General features: G+C 45.3%; 1 protein-coding gene and 1 pseudogene across 5 annotated transcripts in view; both read left to right on the top strand.

The window, feature by feature from the left end:
- Positions 1–2,045: 2,045 nt before the first annotated feature.
- Positions 2,046–22,888, top strand: part of STON2 (stonin 2) — a 167,769-nt gene continuing 146,926 nt past the window's right edge. For 2 of the 5 annotated variants that reach the window (XM_064375104.1, XM_012476883.2), the window contains exons 1-2: positions 2,046–2,180; positions 12,485–12,595. The gene's annotated coding sequence lies outside the window, so the exon portion shown is untranslated. Of the gene's footprint in view, positions 2,181–11,978; positions 12,596–22,888 lie in introns of those variants that run through there. The other 3 variants (XM_064375106.1, XM_064375105.1, XM_012476880.2) reach the window with 2 other exon arrangements.
- LOC105734147 (small ribosomal subunit protein eS27-like) lies at positions 4,079–4,407 on the top strand (annotated as a pseudogene).

Genomic DNA, 22,888 nt, shown 5'->3' with positions numbered 1-22,888 from the left:
GGCTGAGTTTAATGTAACGCAATGAGGGTTGAGCAGTTTGACAAAGCATCTTGGGTCAGCTTGGTTCTCTGGCTGAAACAGTCCTTCTTCTTTGGAGTGATAGTTTGACCAATCCAAATGGGTTGATAGTTTGACCAATCTGGTTGGGGCCCCAGGAACCGCGGGGAAAGCCACAGCTATGGAAAGTGAGCAACCTGAATCATGGGCTGATGTCTCCGTGTGCTTCTGATGCTTGGAGAGGGATACCCGTGAAAGAACCCTCCTCACCCAGTCCACACCCTGCCGTGCTCTGGTGTTCCTCCCAGGTGAGGTTCAACCCATGTCCATCCAACTATTCAATATAAAGTGAATCAACTGTTTGTCCATTGATATAAACTGGAGAAAACAGGTAATTTCCTCCTGGGGTCTTGGGCTCCTCAAAGTAAATGACTGTAAGCTCACCCTAGGGTAAGGGCCAAGACAGTTCAGAGTGAGTCAAACTGGTTAAAGATTTGAGTCTTTACTTCTCTCCTAAGCCAAATTTCTCACTCAAGGCATTCTGCCAACACAGGAGAATAGAACAAGGGGGCAACGTCTGTGGGTAAATGGCTGTGCCGGGCGCCGTGGCTCATGCCTGTAATCCCAGCACTTTGGGAAGCTGAGGTGGGCGGATTACCTGAGGTGGGGAGTTCGAGACCAACCTGACCAACATGGAGAAACCTGTCTCTACTAAAAATACAGAATTAACCAGGCGTGGTGGTGCATGCCTGTAATCCCAGCTGTTTGGTAGACTGAGGCAGGAGAATCGCTTGAACCTGGGAGGCAGAGGTTGCGGTGAGCAGAGATGGCGCCACTGCACTCCAGCCTGGGCAACAAGAGCGAAAATCAGAAAGAAAGGAAGAAAGAAGGGAGGAAGGAAGGAGGGAAGGAAGTAAGGAAAGGAGGGAGGGAAGGAGGGAAAGAAAGGAAGCTACATACTTGCTTTCAAAGTAGTGCAACCAAGCCAAAGGTCTTAAAATATAAGCTGTTTACTTACTTCTTTCTACTCATTGCCTATCTGGGTGTTTAGAGGTGGTGTTTTATGAGTGACACAACAAAGGTCTAGTGGCACCCAGATTTATAGTTTGTTTTTATGTCTTAGATTCAGAACAGATGGGAGAAGAGACGGAGGACAGAACAATTAGAATTCCCTATACACCCTCGGTTCTAACCAGTGCCAATGAAAATCTCTCCAGACTAAAAACTAGTGTCACTTGCCCACATGTTCACGGGGCGTATGAACGTTCTTATGACAGCCTCTTCTGTATTTCTGAATAAACAAATGCGAAGCGTTTGGAATAATGCCTAGTAAATAATATGCATCATAAAAACTTTAGGGTCATTATCATTATCTAGTTTCATCTCTCTAGCTCCGTATGAACTTCCCTGTAATCGAAGATCTCACCATCTTTTTCTTTTTCTCCCCCGAGACACGTAGCACGGTGTTTTTAAATTATTTGTTGTCGTGATTAGGACCTTAAACAAGTTCCTCTCCCTTTGAGAGCTCAGGTAGGACCACTGGGAGGTAGTGTGTAGAGTCCAACATGAGTCCACAAAACAAATTGGCGCCCGCTGTTTACAAGCGACTGTCCTGAGCCTAGGCCCTCTGTAGAGTCAAAAATATCAATAAATGAACGTATGGGAGTGAGGCCAGGTGAACATGATTCCCGCTCCTAGGAGGTCTCAACTACTGGCCCACAGACGGGGCAGGTGGGACTCCAAGGCGCTCCCCATTCCCTGCCATTTCCCTGTCGATGCTTTCCGCGTTGCCTCGTGCCTGGACGGCCGGCCCCAGTGGGCGCAGAGGGGAAGGATCCCGGCTTCGGCGTCCGGCTGGGACCCGGGGAACCGCGAGGAAGCGAGGCTGCGGCGCGGGAAGCTCAGCCAGCAGATCCCGGCGGCGCCCGGCCCGTCCCCCCGCCCCGGCTCTCCGGCTGCCCAATCAGAGCGCGGCTCGGGAGCGCGCCGCGGCCAATCAGGAGCGGCGGGAGCGGCGCCGGGAGCCGGCGGGCGTTGAGCGAGCCCGAGACTCTGGAGCCGGCGGCGGCGCTGAGGCCGGGAGGGAGCGCGGCGAGAGCAGCGCGGCCGGGTGAGGATTCGGCGACCAGCTCGGCCGCGGCGACCTTCCCGCGGACGCTAGTGACCTGCGGATCGCGGCACAGGTAACTGTACCCGGCGCCCCGCAGCTGGAGGGCGAGCGTGCTCCCCGAGAGGGGCCCCGCAGGTGGAGCGGGCGGGGGGCGGGCCGGCCGCGAGGTCCTAGCGCCGCGGTGCCCCCTGGCGCCCCCGAGCCTGCCCCGCTGAGCCACGCGGAGGCGCGGCGTTTCCACCAGCCGCAGGCGTCCCGGGGTGGGAGAGGACGAAGGGACTCTGCCTGAGGCAGATCGGGGTGGAGGAGGACTCCTGCGACCCCCGGCCCCGTACACAGACACTTTTGATCGACGGGTGTCTTCGACTTAGGGACGCCCAGGATGTCTTCATTGGCCCGAGTAGGGAGGCGACAACAGGTGTGCCTGGGGACGGTGCTTCCCCCACACTCCCCTCGCCTGAAAGCCCGGCCTTGGCGTCGCGCCTCACCTTCGGGGTGTCGGGAGGCAGGACCCCAGCCTGGCCTCAGGCGCTCTGCCCGCTGGACAGCGCCCAGAGGCTGCCTGGACGCGGGGCTTGGATGGAGTTTCCTCTGCGCGTTGCCAAGCAATTTGCCGGACACCCGCCTCTCACTGGGATGAAGAGTTGAAGATGAGACTGTGCGTGTGTGTGTGTCTGTGTGTGTGCATTCATGCTGCGTGTGTATGCGCGTCCGTGTGTTCTGGTGCAACCCCTACTGGAAGGAGGTGCCTGAGGGCTGTGAGTGAATCATTAACTGTGCTTTTGTACACCTCCTGGCCTCTGCCTGCCTCCCCGCCTCTTCCGACGCTCCCCGTTTCTCCCTCGGGCAGGTCGTCTTTGCTCTCCGTGCCTCCCTGTTCTGATCTGTAAGGTGGTGATAATGATTGCACCGGCCTGATAGCGTTGTTTTGAGGATTATATGAGCCAATGCCTGAAAAACACCGGTTTTTCAGCGCTAAGCACTTAATAAATACTGGCTCTTATTTATTATACGGAGTGAATGGCCTTTTAAAGAGTAAATCAGACGTGTCGAAACTGGCTTAGCAACCATTTGCAGCTCTGAACAGCTTTCTACACTTGAAAGGAAAAAATGCTATTATTAATGATACTGATGGTATCTTTTAAAGGTAACATATCCTTTTGGTGGGGCAGTAAAAAACTGATTCATTGGGGTGGTTAGAGAAATCAATGTATTCCAACTAGTAACTGAGAAAAGCTTTGTGACCCTTGAAAAAATTGGTATAAATATTGTGTGAAAATAATATCATGGTACTTTGTTAAATATTCACCTTTCATTAGCATGGCTGATTTGGGGGAAGTATTTGAAGGTTTTTATACTTTTTACTCCTCCCTTAAACGAAAAAGTAAAATTAAAAAGAGAGGCAGGGAGAAAGAGAGAGAGAGAGGAAAAATTCAACCACACAACAAAAATGCCAGTGGCTCATAGAAACCTAAAATTGCAGTTGCTACTTTTAGGTGTTTTTTTCCTATGCCTGACTTGGGTGGTCTGGTTCAATTCTTTGTCACTGTGTCACTTTTCTTTTCTTGGTTAATCTGAAGAATCAAATAATTGGCCCCTTTTATTTTTATTTTTAAAACTTAAAATATTGGTCAGATGCAGTGGCTCACTCCTGTAATCCCAGCACTTTGGGAGGCCAAGGTGGGTGGATCACTTGAGGTCAGGAGTTCGAGACCAGCCTGACCAACAATGGAGAAACCCTGTCTCTACTAACAAAACAAAATTAGCTGGGCGTGGTGGTGCATGCTGTAATCCCAGCTACATGGGAGGCTGATGCAGGAGATTCACTTGAACCCAGGAGGCAGACGTTGCGGTGAGCTGAGATCACAGCATTGCATTCCAACCTGGGCATCAAGAGGGAAACTCCATCTCAAAAAAAAAAAAAAAAAAAAAAAAAAAGCTTTCCGGCGGTGACGACCTACCCACGAGAACATGCCTCTCGCAAAGGATCTCCTTCATCCCTCTCCAGAAGAGGAGAAGAGGAAACATAAGAAGAAACGCCTGGTACAGAGCCCCAATTCCTACTTCATGGATGTGAAATGCCCAGGATGCTATAAAATCACCACGGTCTTCAGCCATGCACAAACATGCACAAACGGTAGTATTGTGTGTTGGCTGCTCCACTGTCCTCTGCCAGCCTACAGGAGGAAAAGCAAGGCTTACAGAAGGATGTTCTTTCAGGAGGAAGCAGCACTAAAAGCACTCTGAATCAAGATGAGTGGGAAACCATCTCAATAAACACATTTTGGATAAATCCAAAAAACAAAACTTAAAATATCGACATGTAGCAGACCTATTTGGAGTTTTGAACCCTCTGCTCACTTGCCTCCTACCCTGTGACGAATCCTGAAGAACCTTCTCAAAGCTTCTCTAGGGTTATGTCAGTGGGAATCTGTTTTACCATACCATACTACCTGCTACCCCCCAACCCACAGGCCAGGACCTGGGGAAAGATGCAGACAAAATACCCCAGTTATTGTAGGGTCTCCTGTGCTTTTGCCAGGAGCCTTGGAATGAATACATTCACTTAGAAGAAATGCTTATCTTCTCAGGGGATAAGAAGCCAACTTCCAGATGCAATCTTTCAAGTCTCAAATTAGCATGGCAGCCCTTTCAGTTGTTGATAAGGGGACTTTTACTCTTTCCAGTGGAGTGGGAGGATCTGAAGTTTGCTGCTAAGAGGGAGTAAGAGAGATGTGTTGGGGAGGGCAAAGATTCCTGAGTTCAGAGCCAGACCCCCACCTGGTGAGATCTCAGACTGTGACTGACTCTGGGAAACTTCCACAAGTCACTTTGTTTTTCCAAGCCAGGCTTCTGCTTTATAAAATGAATTGTTCAATTTTTAATTTCTTTTTTTTTTTTTTTTGAGACGGAGTTTCGCTCTTGTTACCCAGGCTGGAGTGCAATGGCGCAATCTCGGCTCACTGCAACCTCCGCCTCCTGGGTTCAGGCAATTCTTCTGCCTCAGCTTCCTGAGTAGCTGGGATTACAGGCACGCACCACCATACCCAGCTAATTTTTTGTATTTTTAGTAGAGACGGGGTTTCACCATGTTGACCAGGATAGTCTCGATCTGTTGACCTCGTGATCCACCCGCCTCGGCCTCCCAAAGTGCTGGGATTACAGGTGTGAGCCACCACGCCTGGCCCTCAATTTTTAATTTCATTATTATTTTTTCTTAGAGGTTGTTCTAAGGATAATACTAATGAATGGAGAAGCCCTGGCACAGTTCCAGGGACACGGTTACAAGTCTGTAGCATCCAGAGAAGATCTTAAAAGTTATACCTGGAGAAGACAAAAAGCTTGATTGAGGGGTAACACTTGAGCTGAGTACGGAGTGATGAGCAAGTCTCTTGTGCAGTCAGGGGTGAGGTGGGATTGGAAAGAAGGCAGAGCAAAGAAAGGAAGACATTACAGAATGAGAGAAGTGATCAAAAGTACTATTACAGTCAGCTTACGGTAAATAGCTAGTAACCCCCAAATCTCAGTAATTTACAACAACCAAGATTTATTTCTCTCTCGTGCTGTATGTACAGTGTAAGTCAGTGATTGTTCTCCCCCTCATTTGTCATCATTCTGGGACCCACTGAGGCTTAAGAAACAGCCTCTCTCTGGGACAATGTGGATCTTATTTATGGCAAAAGGAAAAAGGACATGATAGAACAAAACTCTGGCACCTAAAGTCTGCTCAGAAATGGCAGCCATCACTTCATCTCTCATGCTGTTGGTCAAGGTAACTTACATGGCAAAACCTGCTGTCAGTGGTATGGGGGAGTCTAAACCAGCTGCAGACAGCGAGGTATGGCTGAGCAGGAGGAAAAGTGCTAAAGAAAGCAAGGTCAGGAGGTGGCCCAGAGGCAGATGTTGAAAGGCCCTGGGTCGTGTGCTAGGGGATTGGGACTTTATCTCATTGGCAGGGAGCAGCCACGGAAGAGTTTTGAGTTGGGCTTTGACAGGGTCAGATTTTCTGGCCCAACACACGTCTCTAGAGGTCATGTGGAGAGAAGATTGAAATAGGTGAGATAAAAAGCAAGAGGTGATGAGGGCAGGGCAAATACAGTGGCCTCTAATCTCTCTCTCACAATGTGTCACATGACTTCAGATTGCACGACTAGGAACTGATTTATTTGGCTCTTGAGCGGCTTGCCTTCTTCACAAGTTCTCTCCTCAAATGTACGTTCTCTCTCATCTTGAAGTTGTTATTTTATATTATCTGAAGCAGTGGTTCTCAAACGTTAGAGTGCATCCGGATCACCTGGAGGGACTGAGAAAAATGCAGATGGCTGGGCCTGGCGCCTAGAGTTCCTGAATCAGTCAGTCTGGTCTGGGGCCTGGAAATGAGTATTTCTGACAAATGCTCAGGTGATACTGATGCCACTGGTTTCACACTTTGAAAACCACTAAACTAAAGGGAGACATTAAGATGTGATTGAGATAAATACCTGAATGGAAGAGTCCAATGGAAGGAGGAAAAGGGCTGGAAGGTCTCAGCATTTTCCATCAGTTTTGCTGAAGGCTGGCTCTGGCCATGAGCAGTAGGCGCTGTAAGAGTAACTGATTCTCTAGATGTATATTAAATTGCAGTTGCAGTGTTCATAGTGAGAAAATGAAAAAAGCTTGGGTCCAGAGAAGCATACAGGTGGTGCTTTGACCTGTCCTGTCCCTTTGTAATTTTGCCCAGACTTCCCATCTTGTCATCTAGCACACACCCTTTTGTCTGGCTCCAGACCTCTCACTCAAGCCTGTCTGTTTATTCCAATCCTGATCCGTCACACTTCTTGTCATTCCAGTTATAATTTTTTCTGTAGTTGAGCTTGCCCACTGGGTGGACATTTGGCTGACTTTTGATATAGTCAGACCAAGAAATTGCTTGCTTTACTTGAGGTCACCTTCATAATTAAACATCTTTGCCATGTGGTCATACAGATTGTGATCAGCACCCCCCACCTCCAAGATAAATAACCTTCTGAGAACCTAAGATTGTCCATCGTTTGGCTTATACTAAGAGATGGAACAAGTTATTACAATTCCCCCTAACCGTGACTCATCACTCCTGTAACAACAGGGCATGCCAGAAATGGATGTAAAGGAGAAAATATGTTGGGGTGTATAACATGACACAGGAAATAAAACACAGTGAGTGTCTTTTTTTTTTAAACTGTATTTTGCTCAGTCGTAGACATGGCACAAATTTGAACTCTACCTAGGGTCCCGATAAATCAGTGATGTGCCAGCATGTGACAGAGAGCATGTAAATGTGTGAATTACTTCTAGGATCACCAGTCTAGGATCACCATTTTAAGTGCTGACTACCAGCTTATAATATTTGTTTCAAGGTCAGTTGAGTGCAGAATTATCCATCGGGTTATGAATAGAAAATTCTAGAAATTCAATATGCATTTTTTTTTTTTTTTTGAGATAGAGTTTTCCTCTTGTTGCCCAGGCTGGAGTGCAGTGGTGTGATCTCGGCTCACTGCAGCCTCCTCCTCCCAGGTTCAAGGGATTCTCCTTCCTCAGCCTCCCAAGTACCTGGAATGATGGGTGCCCACCACCATGCCCAGCTAATTTTTTTTTTTTTGAGACAAAGTTTCACTCTTGTTGCTCAGGCTGGAGTGCAATGCGTAATCTCGGCTCACTGCAACCTTCGGCTCCCAGATTACAGAAATGCGCTGCCACACCTGGCTAATTTTGTATTTTTTGTAGAGACAGGGTTTCACCATGTTGGTCTGGCTGGTCTTGAACTCCAGAACTCAGGTAATCTGCCTGCCTTGGCCTCCCAAAGTGCTGGGATTACAGACACAAGGTACTGCACCTGGCCGCTGCTAATTTTTGTATTTTTTAGTAGAGATGAGGTTTCACTATGTTGGCCAGGCTGGTCTAGAACACCTGACCTCAACTGATCCACCTGCTTCAGCCTCTCAAAGTGCTAGGATTATAGGCGTGAGCCATCTGGCTTTCTATATGCATATTAAATGTGTATAAAATAAGAAATATTATGATGAACTCATACTATAAAATGAAGTGAGATTTGCAAAGATCCTTGTTCCAATTGAGATTTGACAGACAAGTCATACCTTGAAGGTGTGCTTTCTGAAACAGGAAAAATTCCCCCAGGATTCTATGTACCTTCCCAGGGGTGGGTGAGAAAGCTTAGAACCGTAACCTCTGTCCTGGAGGCCTGAAGCCAACTGTTTCCTTCTCCAGGTCATTTTGGAAAGCCAGCAGTTTTTCCCCTGCTGCAGCTGTGCCCTCAGTACTGCCCTTACTTTGTCTACTCAATGGTGAACTATCACAGTTCCCTCCAGCTCAGGTTTCCAGGAAACCTGGCCTAAAATTTCAAAAGGTGCAGCAAACAAAACCGTGGACGTAACTATGACAGCCAGTGAGAGAAGGGACACTTAAACCAGCCAGGGAGATTTCAGATGCTGAACAATTCATTAGAAGGTGCTGCCATCCTCACACCTGTAATCCTAGTACTTTGGGAGGCTGAGGTGGGCGGATCACGAGGTTAGGAGTTCAAGACCAGCCTGACCAACATGGTGAAACTCTATCTCTACTAAAAATACAAAAATTAGCCAGGTGTGGTGGTGTGCACCTGTAATCCCAGCTACTAAGGAGGCTGAGGCAGGAGAATTGCTTGAACATGGGAGGTGGAGGTTGCAAAAGAGATTGTACCACTGCACTCCAGCCTGGTAGACAGAGCGAGACTCCATCTCAAAAAAAAAAAAAAGAAGATGCTGTCATCCCCACTGGATAACATTTACCCAGCAATTTGATATTTAAGAAATGTTAAGTATCAAATCATAGAAAAATATTGTCTTCTATTATCTAATTATATTAAATATATGTATATTTATGTATCATACGTATTTTTTCATATCTCTAGCACTTTCGGGAGGTAGACTTCTAATGTTATTGCTGTCTTTCCGAAATGCAGTAACAAAAATAGAAACAGTTGGCCAAAATTCTATAGATAGATAATAGTAGGGCAGGATTGAAACTCAAGGTCCCCTGAATTTTTCATTCATAATGTACATCTTTGTCACTCCAGCTGGCTGCCTACTAACTTGGAAAGGTGCCCTGAAGTGGCCTCACTAACTGGCAAGGGGTGGTCAATGTTCCTTGTGATGTTTTGTCACAACGAGGAATGTGAAGATGCTTTGCAGATTGCTAATGGCTCAGTGCAACCTTTGGGAGGTAGGTGCACGTGAGTGGTATTGACCATCTGCTGAATGCAAAGCTTTGAGGAAAATGTTACGAGGAATTCAGAGAAGTATGATGCTCAGTCTCTGACACAGCCTCTATGCTGAGAGCGAAAAGGCATAATATTTATGTAAAATCAATAATAGGCAAACCACAGTGAGACCAACAGTAAGCAGATAATTCAAGGGGCTACCAAGTGCTGAGAATTCAGACAGAGAGAGCCTTTCCCAGATTGTGCTGCACTAGGAAGCTTCACGGAGGAGCAGCTACTCGGGCTGGATGGAGAAGTAGGATTTAGCTAGGTGGGAACCCTGGTCTTCAGGGAATAGACCTGAGTGAACCGTGCCTCTGCACTGGTCCACAAGCCTTTTCAGGTCCATTCACTGGGCTACTGTGTCTGAAGTAAAGGGGTCAAGTGGGAGAGAAGAGAAGTTGGACCTAGATGACTTCTTTTTTTTGTTTGTTTTTGAAAGAGTCTCACTTTGTCACCCAGGCTGGAGTGCAGTGGCGCAATCTCGGCTCATTGCAACCTCTGCCTCCAAGGTTCAAGCGATTGTCCTGCCTCAGCCTCCTGAGTAGCTGGGATTACAGGTGCCCATCACCATGCCCTGCTAATTATTTGTATTTTTAGTAGAGATGGGGTTTCACCTTGCTGGCCAGGCTGGTCTCAAACTCCTGACCTCAGGTGATCTGCCTGCCTTGGCCTCCCAAAGTGCTGGAATCACAGGCGTGAGCCACTGCACCCGGCCTAGATGACTTCTTAACGCTTTCCTTTCTTGACTGCCATCAGACTATTTAATCTTTGTGAAATTATGAAAAGCACTATTTAATCTGAATGGCTTGCATAACCTACAAATGAAGCCATTCAGTGATTAGTAGATGAATAACACTGGACTCTGATTTGACCCTCTTTACATGTTTATTATATTAGTAGGAAAGCACTTTGGAGCTAAAGATGTCAAACATCTATATAAATAAAATCTAATCCTATCATAAACTCTGTCAAACTTGCAGGCAGTTGGTCTTACTCCATTTGCAATATAACCTGGAAAGGTCAAGTGACTTGTTTAAAGTCATGCAGAAATCCCCTGGCTCTTCTGTAATAACTGACCCCACTTCCCCTGACATTTGGTGGTGTCTAGCTGAAGTTGCCTCGCATATCTTCATAAGGATGGTGACACTAAGAATGACACTAAGACGACACTAGGGACCCTGTCATCTAGATAGGATTTCTCCTACTCATATTATACCCCATGGGGTCTCTCAGCTGTGACCCCCAAAAGGTCCTTGTTAACGTTAAGCTTGGGGTGAAATCACTAGAAGCTTCTCTTTCAGGCTTCTCCCTGGCTTTCATTGAAAGAAGGTACCATTTTAGTGCTGTGTGTCCATGCAAACACACCATCTGAATGAAACAGCATTCTCAAGCATTTTTCATGCTAAATGCCAAGAAGTATAGTGGGACTATCAGTGGCTTTCTATCTATCTGAACTTTGGATTTAGACATTAGACCCTCGCCAACTTGATAGAATCCCTCCATTGGCTGCCTTTTGAAGTTAGCTAACTGGTTTAAAAGAACCAAATGGGATACTCTAAATGAAAACAGACTTTATTTCACTGTTTGCCTTAGAAACCGAAAACATTTGTCTTAAGCTTTTTTTTTTTTTTTTTTTTTTTTTTTTTTGAGACAGTGGACAGTGTCACTGTGTTGCCCAGGCTGGAGTACAGTGGCAGGATCTCAGCTGACTGCAGCCTCTGCCTCCTGGGTTCAAGTGATTCTCATGTCTCAACTTCCCGAGTAGCTGGGACTACAGGGAAGCTGCCTACTTTTTGTATTTTTAGTAGAGACAAGGTTTGGCCATGTTGGCAAGGCTGGTCTCAAACTCCTGGCCTCAAGCAACCCACCCACCTTGGCCTCCCAAAGTGCTGGGATTACAGGTGTGAGCCTCCATGCGCGGCTCATTTTTCTTAAGCTTTTAAAAGAGAATAATGATAATGCCATGGTTAAGTGGATGAAGTTGGGGCGATCCATATTTGGTAGACGCATCCAGTTATATGTTGTTTAAATGTTGTTTATTATGTGAACTCAGAGCTGTCAAAAATATACTTTAATTGTGTATTTCCTCATCCTTGCCAAACATAAAATACTTACATTTTTTTCTGAATTCATCCTATGTCCCTACATTTCCCTCCACTTCAGACTTTGGAACAGATGAAGGGTAGAAAACTTTTATGGTTGCTGAAATTATCAAAAACACTGTCAATAGCTATCATGCATTGCATTTTACGTCCTCTGCTGAACCGGATAAGTTACCTTTCTTAATTTGCAACTCAACACTGTAAGGTCTGGAGGAGTAGCATCTCATTTTATACAGGAGACAAACAGAGGCTGGGGCTAAGTACTTTGTCAAAGGTTGTAATGGAGCTGGGCTTTAAACCTACCTCTCTTAATCCCTTAGATCTAGAAGCTATGCCCTGAGTCACTGGTATCTGGAAGCAAAAGGAAATGTGCTCTCAAGAGTTAACAGGGGCTATCTGTCCACTCTGGCCACACCCTGGGAAATGCCTGGTAGGAGGAAAACTCCTTTTGTTTTTGCAGGGTCAGTTCACAGTATCAGCAGGGCAGTCAAAGCACACTTCTTTCTCTCTCTCTTCTCTTTTTTTTTTATTACTATCTCATCCTCATTATTTTTGTTACGATCTCTAGAAAGGCAGCTAGTTAGGGAGTGAGGATCTATTTGAGTAAATCCCACATGTTTCCCAGTCACCACCCATCAACCTAATTGACAAAGGTGGGGCTGTGCTGTCTGTAACACAGCTGGCGCCTCCAGCTGTGCCATCCATCACACTCAGGCACCCTGGAGTGCACATGCGCTGCTTCTGGTTGATTTTAAGTTCCCGATGCCTGAGCAGGCCTTGGGGAGGCAGTCCCGAGGAGTCAGAGTTGTTTGTTTGCTGTCGCATGTCAGACTCTGGTCTGGGTGACTTGCGACATCCTGTCATTTGGTTGCCCTTTTCCCATGAAGGGTATAGAGAATATGCACCCAGAAATGTCAGGCACTTTGCAGAGGTGGGTCTTGGCCATAAGAAAGCCAGATAAGAGTGCAGGTTCATTTATACATATGTTTCTACTCATAGGAAAACAACTCATAAGGCAAAAAAGCACATCTCATGGATGGAACTTGGTGAAGTGGTTACGAGAACAGACTTTGGAGCCAGACTGCCTGGGTTTGAATTGTGCGGTTTCAGGTAAGTTATTTAATTTCCTTGAGCCTCAGTTTCCTTGTAAACTGAGAGGGTAATAGCAGAACCTACTTCATAGGGTTATGAGGATTATATGATTATTTAATTAAATGAGCGGTAAAGCACTTTGACATTAGTGTCTGAGAGATGAGAAGTATCACATAAGTGTTTATCAAATAGCACATAAAAATAAAGTGGTAGGTGGACATCATGGTATGTAGGTTACACAGTGCTGTGTCAGACGAAACTTAACATGACTACCTCAGTTAAGATACGGTGAATTATACTCAAATGAAATCTTATGAAGTGTACTAGGGAAACTAGCCATTTTAAAGATTCACGTGAGAAATATATTTGTAAACTACCTTTTTGTAAAATGAACATGAGAGAAACTGTGTCAGAGGAAAAGAGAGGTCAAGGTTGGATGACTCGATGTTTTGGGCCAGGGGTCTGGAAATGTAGAGTGCCATCATCTTGGATGGGAAGGGCTTCTGCCACAATAGTTTCAGGGGAGGGAGAGTCGCTGGTCAAATCTGGGTAAGTTTGAGAGTCTTGTTGGGCGTTGAAGCGAAGATGTTCAGTGGGCACCAGGAAGAGTCAAGTGAGAAGTCAAGGCTGGAAGCATCTGTGTGGGGGTCCCTAGCTTATAGATGGACTCTAAAGCTGTGAAGGAATGAAGATATTTAACCGTTGGAGAAGGAGTCCTAGGGTTGAATCAGAGGCATTCCAGCTCCAGTGGGAAAGTCAAGCTGGGCTCGAGTTTTCTAGTTTGTGCTTTTCTTCACTTTGCCAGTGTAAAATGAGGTATGGACCTGTTGCCATTTTCTTTGAGTGGTTTTATCATTTGAGCTCTATAATGCCATGGTTAAATGACTGAGTTAAGACCAGAGTCGGATACCATTTCACCTCTTACTATCTTTCTGCCCTTGGGCAAGTTACTTAGTCTCTCAGACTCATTTTCTTTGCCTATGAGTTGAGAACTGATGGTTAAAAATGTCCATCTCATAGGTGTGAAGGTTCAGTAAGTGCTACATTGACGCCATGAAGCTGTTTACAACTTTATCTCTTGAAAGAGTCTCACCGTTCATGTAAATTTGTTAAAAGTGGAGAGTGGTGACAGTCACACATGTTTAAAGCCCTTTGAATTTTCCCTAAGCTGGAATCCACATTTTAATTAAACTATTCAACTCCTATTGCCATTGTTTTTCTTCTTTTTAAAAAAAAAAATAAAAGAGAGAGGTCAGGGAGATACTACAGTAAACACACATATATGCCAGCTACTTATGTTTTCTCTGTAATTGAAACACTACATCCAGTGATCAGATCTGGCCTCTATATGTGCTAATTGCTATAAGAATCACAGATGCTCAAGCATTCAGAGATAATGAAAACAAACACAGAACAAAAGGGATATCACTGGATGACAGTGTTTCAGTATTATGTATAACAACCTCATGTTTGCTCTTTGCTACCATGAGCCAGGTAAGAAGGTTCTCTCATTCTTCCCTAAGATACTAACTGAGCTTCCTTACTTTTTTTTTTTGGATGTCAGAGTTTCACTCTGTTGCCCAGGCTGGAGTACAGTGGTGCGATCTTGGCTCACTACAACCTCCACCTCCCAGGTTTAAGTGATTCTCCTGCCTAAGCCTCCCAAGTAGCTGGGATTACAGGGGTGAGCCACCATGCCTGGCTAATTTTGTGTTTTTAGTGGAGATAGAGTTTCACTTTGTTGGCTAGGCTGGTCTCGAACTCCTGACCTCAAGTGATCCATCCACCTCGGCCTCCCAAAGTGGTGGGATTCCAGGGGTAAGCCGCTGAGCCTAGCCTTCTCTCCTATTTTAAATCCAAGTTTTACACTTGGTTGGAAAATTCCTCTACTCCATTTTATTTCACTCAGCAAATAATAATAATCTGAATCTGTTTCTAAAAAACTCTTCACTCTAAAAGCTAAATAAAAACCCAGAGATATGGAGAATCACATTCTGAAGTCTTGTCACTCCATCCTCTGATTATTATGTCTGCTCTGTTTGCATTTATGGTTTATATGCTTTGAATTTGTGGCTTTTCTGTTTTGCAAGAGTTACTGTCAGTGAGACGTCTACCAAAAGAAATACTGCTATTAGTGGTGTCGGGACCAACTGTATTTAACAGTGTGGTGTGTTTCTAAATCCCTACTACGGTTTTTGAGAAACCGTCTCTAGATGGGTGTGGATGATGTGAGGACTGAAAGGAAAAAACTTCAGAAACAACAAAGCAGAAACATTAATAGGAAAGAGCTTCCAGTGATTAAATTTTTCTTTTGGTCTTTCAGGTTGAGGAAGTAAAGAGAATAGGCATAAGTGGTAGGAAATTTCCATCAACTTGAAAAAAACAATAGAATACATCATTCTTAGCTCCTGAGATGAGAGCCCAGGAAGTTACGAGGTCAAAGGATCCTGTCCCATTTGTCTGTGGTGACAGTCTCTCCTCCGCCTACAAGGAATCCTTTACCTTTAAACAATGGAAGTGTCCCTGAGAAGTTGAAGAAATGCATGCCGATGGAATTTTAAAAAGCAAATCATTTTAGAAGTGTCTAGTGATTATACTTTTCTGTATTTTCCAGTTTTTTTAGTGAGAGTGTATTCTGTTATGATAAAAACAGAAATCAGAAAAATAATTTTTTTTTTAGATGGAGTCTTGCTTTGTTGCCCAGGCTGGAGTGCAGCAGCATGATCTTGGCTCACTGAAACCTCTGCTTCCCATATTTAAGCGATTCTCCCTCCTCAGTCTCCCGAATAGCTGGGGTTACAAGCGTGAGCCACCACTCCTGGCTAATTTTTGCATTTTTAGTAGAGATGGGGTTTCACCATGTTTGCTAGGCTGGTCTCTGACTTCAAGTGATTCGCCTGCCTTGGCCTTCCAAAGTGCTGGGATTACAGGCATGAGTCACCGTGCCCCATTAGGAAACATAAATGTAAAAGAAGGAAATAAACTAGGAATGTAGGGATGAGTGAGTTGTCACCATTGAAAAGTGCTCATTTGCTCACATTTTATAATGTGAGAATTCTTTTGTCCTGCAAGTTGTGACACTTCATAACATACCTGCTCTCCACATCTAGAATTTACTTTAAAAGTAGGGGATGTCAGTAGTGCATTTCATGTATCAAAACCCCAGACTCGACTCTACCAAAGCAGCCAGGCCTCAGTCAACAGACATTGACTCTCACGCTGTGCCAAGCCCACCCAGTGTGTCCCAGTTCCTTGTGGCTGTCCCTGGCAGTTGGAGACACCCACATGCCCCTGCCTTTAGTCAGCAGACACAAACTTGGGATGCGTCCGTGTCTTGTTTGTGAGAGGCCTGGTTCACAAGGATAACACCACAATCAGCCTGGGGCCCCTGCGGAGCTGCAGCCCGCGGTTTAGTGTTTGCGCCAGGCTGTTTTGGTTTTATGCCCATGTGTCTGTTTTGTTGGGGGAAGAGGGAGGGGAGGGATTCTCAGAAAAGGGAAGGAGATATCCTCCACTTTGCTGAAAACGGAAATAAGGAATTATCAGTTCAGAGTCAGTAAAAGCCACAGTGCCTGGCTTCCTTCTGCTGGGCTCCTCTGGAATGATTTTGTTTTGTTTTGAAAGGCCTGAAAGCAATTTGAGCCAGATAAATGGTTCTACGGTGGCAGCTTTTAACAGGGAGTCCATAGATCCCTAGGACTTTGAGAAGTGTGTCTGTGAAGTGCCTCAAATTATAATGTTGCATGTATGTGTATTTTTCCAGAGATGAGAGTCTTTGGGTTAAATTACATCGCAAAGAGATTCAGAGAGCTATAATTTTTTTTGTTTAAAAGCTAAGAACCAGTTTCAAGGAGAGGCCTTCAAGTCTGAGTTGTATATCTTGGTCTTGGCCCTAACTTGAGAACTCTTCCTGATAGGTGACTTGTATATGTAGTGATAGTATCAAGAAAAGTGTGCACAGCACCTTAGGTATACCTATAGAAGGTACGTTGCAGGAAGATGAAGAAGGTTTCACTTCTTCAAGTGCTGGAAAGCTGGACATCTAGAAATCTTAGGCAGACCCACTGAAGCCCATGCACTCAGTGAAGCCCATGCTACAGAAAGATGAAGGTTTCATTTCTTCAGCTGCTGAAAAACCGAACATCCAGAAATCTGTGACCCCTGCAGTTGTGTCTGAATGCCTCCTATTCTCCCCTTTCTCAAGCTACTCAGAGCTCCCTTAATATTCTGTATTATCAGAGTATTGTCTAGTTGGAATGAACACAAATCTCTCTTTTACCTGGTGTCTTAGTATGTTTGTGTTGCTGTTAAGGAACACCTGAGATTGGGCAATTTATAAAGAAAAGAGGTTTATTTGGCTCATAGTTCTGCAGGCTGTACAAGAAGCATGGCACCAACATCTGCTTCTGGTGAGGGCTTCAGGTTGGTTCCACTCCGGATGGAAGGTGAAGGGGACCTAGGTGTGCAGAGAGCACATAGCAAGACAGCAGAAACAAGAGTAAAAGGAGGAGATGCCAGGCTCTTTTCAACATCGGTTCTCGTGGGAGCTAAATGAGAACTCACTCCTGTGAGAATGGCACCAAGCCATTCATAGGGATCTGGACCCGTAACCCAACATTGAGGATCAAACTTCAACAGGAGACTCGGCGGGGTCAAATAAACTATATCCAAATCTGGTCTTCCTCTAAATTCTAAGAGAGTCCAGGCTCTCATGATGGTGGCAAGAGAACATATTTATAAGAAACTTCCAAGTGACTGTTTATCCTGTGCCCAACACAAATGACCTTCCCCAGGGTTCCAACCTTGGTTCTTGTTTTTCCTCTTACTATTTTCTCTGAGTGACCCAATCCAAACCCCCAGCTTCCAGTGGCCTTGCGGTCTGTGTTGTTAGCACTCATCTCTCTTCTTCTGAGCTCTAAATCTGCCTATTTAACGGGTCCTAAACATCTCAATGTGGCTGTCCCACGGGCCCATCAAATTGCTGGGCCTAATGCTGAATTTATCACATCCTTTCTACCTCCCAAGCATTCTTCCTCCTGAAGTCCTTATCTTTGTAAATGGTGCAAAAATTGATCCAGTTTTTCAAAGATTTTTTTCATCTGCCTACCACATCATTACTTCCACAATCTCAATGAGTCCAAAAAATACTCTGTCCCCATATCTTGATGATATTACATCCTAAATGGCTATAAAAACACACTTCCCCTCTATACCCCATCTTGTGATGCCTAATCACTATACTAGCTGGTCTTCTCACTCTCCAGTCAATCTTCCTCATTGCTTCCAGAATGACCTTTTTCTAAAAAACAAATTGGGTCATGTTGTTTCTCTGCTTAAATTGTTTAATCGATCTCCATTGCCTTTATGACAAAACCCAGTCTTCTTGGCATGGCCTACGGTGGCCTGTCTGACCTGACTCCTAGCTCTCCAGCCTTCATCGTATTCTTCTCCTTCTGGCTCATTGCTTCGTCAAAGTAAATCACCTATAGTTCAGAAAACACATCTTTTCATTCGTCTTCTGGACGCAGTATGGGCATATTACATTTTTAGTGCAGCTGTTTTGAGTGGAGGCCTTGAAAAAACTATTACCCTTCACATTCCAAGTCAGGTAACAAAAAGACATTGTCACGCCATCTCAGTGCTTCATCCCATCCCTGCCTCCCTGACCTATTTCTAACATTAATGCTGAATCTCAAGCCATCCTTGAACATGAACTCATTTCTGGGCCTCTCCTCCTCCCTTCACATCATGCCTTATTCGTCTCTGCAGATCTCACCCCATCTGTGACACACACTGCAGGGATTGGGGTTGGTAATGGGTGATGTTCAGGTATGAGGTTAGGAAGGGATGGGCATAGGAATCAGAGAGGTTGCATATACACCTTTTGGTAGCAAACAGTAGTTTTGCATGTTAACGTGACTGTTTAATCATGGCTAAGTGAAATGGTACTCTCTGATTGACCGTTCTGTATTGTCATGCTTTGTTCTTATAGATGCCATTCTGCCAGCTTGGAATGTCCATTTTCTCTACCAGCGACCCCTGCCTCACAGAACTAATTTTTATTCATTTTTCAACCTCTTGGCCAGTTACCTTCCTTGTTATTCTTCACTGACCACCCTAGGTGTCATGCCTGTGCACTCATGGCACTGTTACATTTTCCTGAGGTTGCCCTGATCACACTGTACTGCAATTATGTATTTGCCTGTCTCTCTCTCCAAGGCAGGGCTGGATCTTAGTCCTCTCTCTGCTCTTAGAGTTTCACAATAACATCCCAAGCAATAGAAGATGCTGATTAAATGCTTATTGAATGAATGAATGAATGGGTGATGTTCTGTGACAGACTTCTAAAAACCTGCAGAAGCTCCATGAGCATAAATGACCCAGAGTCCAACAAGACCTATTAGATCATCTCTTTTATATTCTATGTATGTGGCATTGCATACCAGCATTGATTCTTATCCAAATTTTGACTTTCCATATTGGCTACCTCTTAGGCACATCTCAAACCTTCCTAGCCCCACCCGTCTTTGGGCCACTGGACTGAACCATTCTGCCATCCAGGGCTACTACTGCAGGTCCTCTCACCACTTTGGGACTCAAATGAAGTACCACATTGAAGGGTGTGGAATCTGGATTTCTCATCTGCTACTAACAGAGCTAGAAGATGCACCCCCAAAATCTGGGGTGTTGGGCCAACATGCTATGAATCTGACGAAAGGGGAATAAGAGACAGGTGGGAGCTGGCAGGTACATTTCTTGAAGGTTTTGAGGTACCACAGTTCCTAACAGCCTCTCTGACTCAGGAACAAGTTGATTCTTGTGAAGCCCTGGGCATGAGCCACCATGCCCAGCCAGAGATCTGATGGTTTTATAAAGAGGAGTTCCCCTGCACAAACTCTTTCTCTTTGCCTGCTGTCATCCATGTAAGATGTGATTTGCTCCTCCTTCACTTCTGCCACGACTGTGAGGCTTCCCCAGCCATGTGGAACTGTATGTCCAGTTAAACCTTTTTCTTTTGTAAATTGCCCAGTCTCGGGTATATCTTTGTATGAAAACGGACTAGTACACTTTCCTTCTGTGTAATTGGCACTGAGCACTAGAAATGCTGCCAGGAAGGGCACGGTCCATCCCTTGAGAAGCTGAACTCCGGCATGCTATCTCAAGTCACCAGCAACCACCCAAGGCCCTTTACGTCTCTCCTCAGCATTTGACACTAGAGAAAACTTCCTTCTTTTTAAAAATTCCTTCCTGCCATCATGACCTAAAGCCCTCTGGTTTTTTCCTCTCTCTCTGTCTGTCTGGCTCTGTCACCTGAGGGCGTAACTTCCACTTTCCCAGCCTCACTCCCATATGTAGGCATGCTCCAAGAGTCAGTCATTTTCTTGTCTTTTTACTTCCCCTCTTGATAACCTATTCATTCCCTTGGCTTCATACATTGTACTTTCTTGGGTGACTCTAAAATCTCACTTTTTGCCTGTAATTTTTCTCTAGGCACCAAATTTACATTTTCACAGTCTTTGCATCTCAACATATCCCAAAAACTTATTTTCTGTCCTGTCTCCAATTAATTGCACAGTTTAAGGGACCACTTCTAGTTTCCTTAGGGTTTGTATTGAGGTCTTCTCTGCCCTTATCTCAGCTACTGTGGCACTACTATTCTATCACCCAAGTCGAATTGCCGTTTCCTATCACTGTTGCTTCTTCTATTCTGTTGAGTAAAGAACAAGTCCAAGGAGTCCTATGACTATAGGTGTTTTCTCTACTTTCACCTTTTGCCCAGTCAAGGTTATCTCCTAAACATTCAACTTTTCTTTTCTCTTCTCTTTCCCTCCCCTCCCCTCCCCTCCCCTCCCCTCCCCTCCCTTCCCCTCCCCTCCCCTCCCTTTTTTGAGACAGAGTCTTGCTCTGTCGCTCAGGCTGCAGTGCAATGGCTCGAACTCAGCTCACTGAAACCTCCGCCTCCAGGGTTCATGCAGTTCTCTGCCTCAGCATCCTGAGTAGCTGAGATTACAGGTGTCCGCCACCACACCCAGCTAATTTTTATATTTTTAGTAGCGATAGGATTTCATCATTTTGACCAGGCTGTTCTTGAATTCCTGGCCTTGTGATCCACCACCTTGGCCTCCCAAAATGCTGGGATTATAGGCATGAGCCACGGCTCCTGGCCCATTTCTTTGCTTTTCTACAGGGTGGATGGTGATGTGGGAGGGCCTGCACTGTTGCAGAGCGGGTGGGTAAATAGCTCTAGGGGCAGCGTCAGATAAGAGCACGTGGTTTATATTGCATCATGTGTGAATGGCACCTCCTGGACTTGTGCAACACATGCTGTGGGAGTATGAGCATGCAAGGGATGGAGCATCACTGAGTCCTTCTGTTCCTTGGCAGGAACAAGTTGAGAGGAGTTGGCAGTTCAACCCAGAAGGAAAGTTTGCTTTTTACAAAAGAGGAAGGGGGAAATAGTTTTTCCTCTGCGTCATCTACCTGGGGAATAAAGCCCTGTGTTTTTCTAGACAAATCTGCGTTGACTGACTTCATCGTAGAGCCACCCACCAAGCTTGAGATCTGTGACCTAGAGCTCTGTTTTCCTCTAATCATTGTTATTCTTGGTATAGAGAATGTTGGCAGGAGCTTTAAAAATAAAGGTTTTGTATGCCTGCAGCTATACTGATAAATTAGGATAAAACCAAATTCTCATGTCACAACTGGACTCCCTTGGATATGGTTTTCATATGGCCCAAAGAGGTTGGTCATAGCTCTGGTCACAGTGCTGCCTCCTGTTGACTGTAATGGCCCTGATGACTTGGCCACAAAAGCATAGGATATGCTGATGCTTATAGCAGCAGTGTCTTCTGTTCAGAGGCCTGTGGAGCACCCAGACAGGCAGGTTGCCACCTTCCACTGCACAGGCTGTGTGGTACACAGGCTTTATGGGCGTGGCTTACATACATAGATGACCATGGGAATGGTCCCTGAAGTCGTCCACTGTGGTGACCCTGCCTCTGGTACCTCTTCTCACTTCTCATTTCCAGACCAACTGATGCCTCGCATTGAGCCAGCGAGGCTCTCAGGCTGAAGCTCACACCACTGCTTCCTTTTTTCCCCAAATTTCTAAGCTCTCCTCCTTCTTTGCACTTTGACTTCCTGAATGCCATGACCACAGGAATGAAATCAGCAAGTTCTTGTCTTCTCTCTTCACCAGGCTAACGCCTACTCAACCTTTGTGGGTAGAAATAACAATGGTAATAGATAGCATTGACTGAGCGCTTATTATTCACGAAAAGGTTTAGCCTGTAGCATCTTTCTTCATCTTGCAGAATCTCTGGCATAGATACTACCAAATGAAACTCAGGCTTAGAGCATTTCAGAGACAGGGACGTTCCATGACTAGAGTTAAGAATGGGAGATTTGGCCTGCCTGAAGAGCTTGTGCTCTGAATCAGTATGCTAGGCATCCTCCTAAGACTCAGGTTAGACACAGCCTCTTCCAGGAAGCCTCTCTGGACTCTCCACACCCTGCCCCTGATCTTTGGTCATGCTCCTTAGTAACCTGTGCTGTCATTGAAGTTCAGGGCCTCTCAGAGGTGCTGGAGAGAGACCTATGTTCTTTGCTTTTTCTGAGTTCCCAGAATATTAAAAACTGAAGCAGCTCCAAGACAGGATTAGAAAAATACTGTTTTTTTGGAGATATATATATATATTTTTGAGATGGAGTTTTCTTGTTACCCAGGCTGGAGTGCAATGGCGTGATCTTGCAACCTCTACCTCCTGGGTTCAAGCAATTCTTCTGCCTCAGCCCCCCGAGTAGCTGGGATTATAGGTATGAGCCACCATGCCCAGCTAATTTTTGCATTTTTAGTAGAGACGGGGTTTCACCATGTTGGTCAGGCTGGTCTTGAACTCCCAACCTCAGGTGATCCACCTGCCTCGACCTCCCAAAGTGCTGGGATTACAGGCCTGAGCCACCGTGCCCAGCTTGGATATATTTTCTTCTCTGATTTGACCAAATTAAAACCTTAAATGTATAGCCACATACGTAGAAAACCCACAATGTAATATAATTTTGCAATGTGCAAGGCAGCTATAGGAGTTACAAATGATATTTATTGAACTCTGGCGGAGTGATCTGATATTGGGACATGAATTTAAGGTTGTAGGAGACACATCTTGTATCAATCCTTTTGGTGTCATATTTGAAGTTCTTTGTGAGTATGAAATCATTGGCTAATTGGCTTTTCTGGAATCTGGATTAATTATTTATCACTAACATCTATCAGAGTGTCGGCCCATTAGGGGCTCTTAATTGGTCTTGGTT

This window comes from Aotus nancymaae, unplaced genomic scaffold (genome assembly GCF_030222135.1).
Source record: "Aotus nancymaae isolate 86718 unplaced genomic scaffold, 86718_ANA_hifiasm-v0.15.2.pri h1tg000011l, whole genome shotgun sequence".
Taxonomy (NCBI): domain Eukaryota; kingdom Metazoa; phylum Chordata; class Mammalia; order Primates; family Aotidae; genus Aotus; species Aotus nancymaae.
This window is presented reverse-complemented; position numbering and strand designations above follow the sequence as displayed.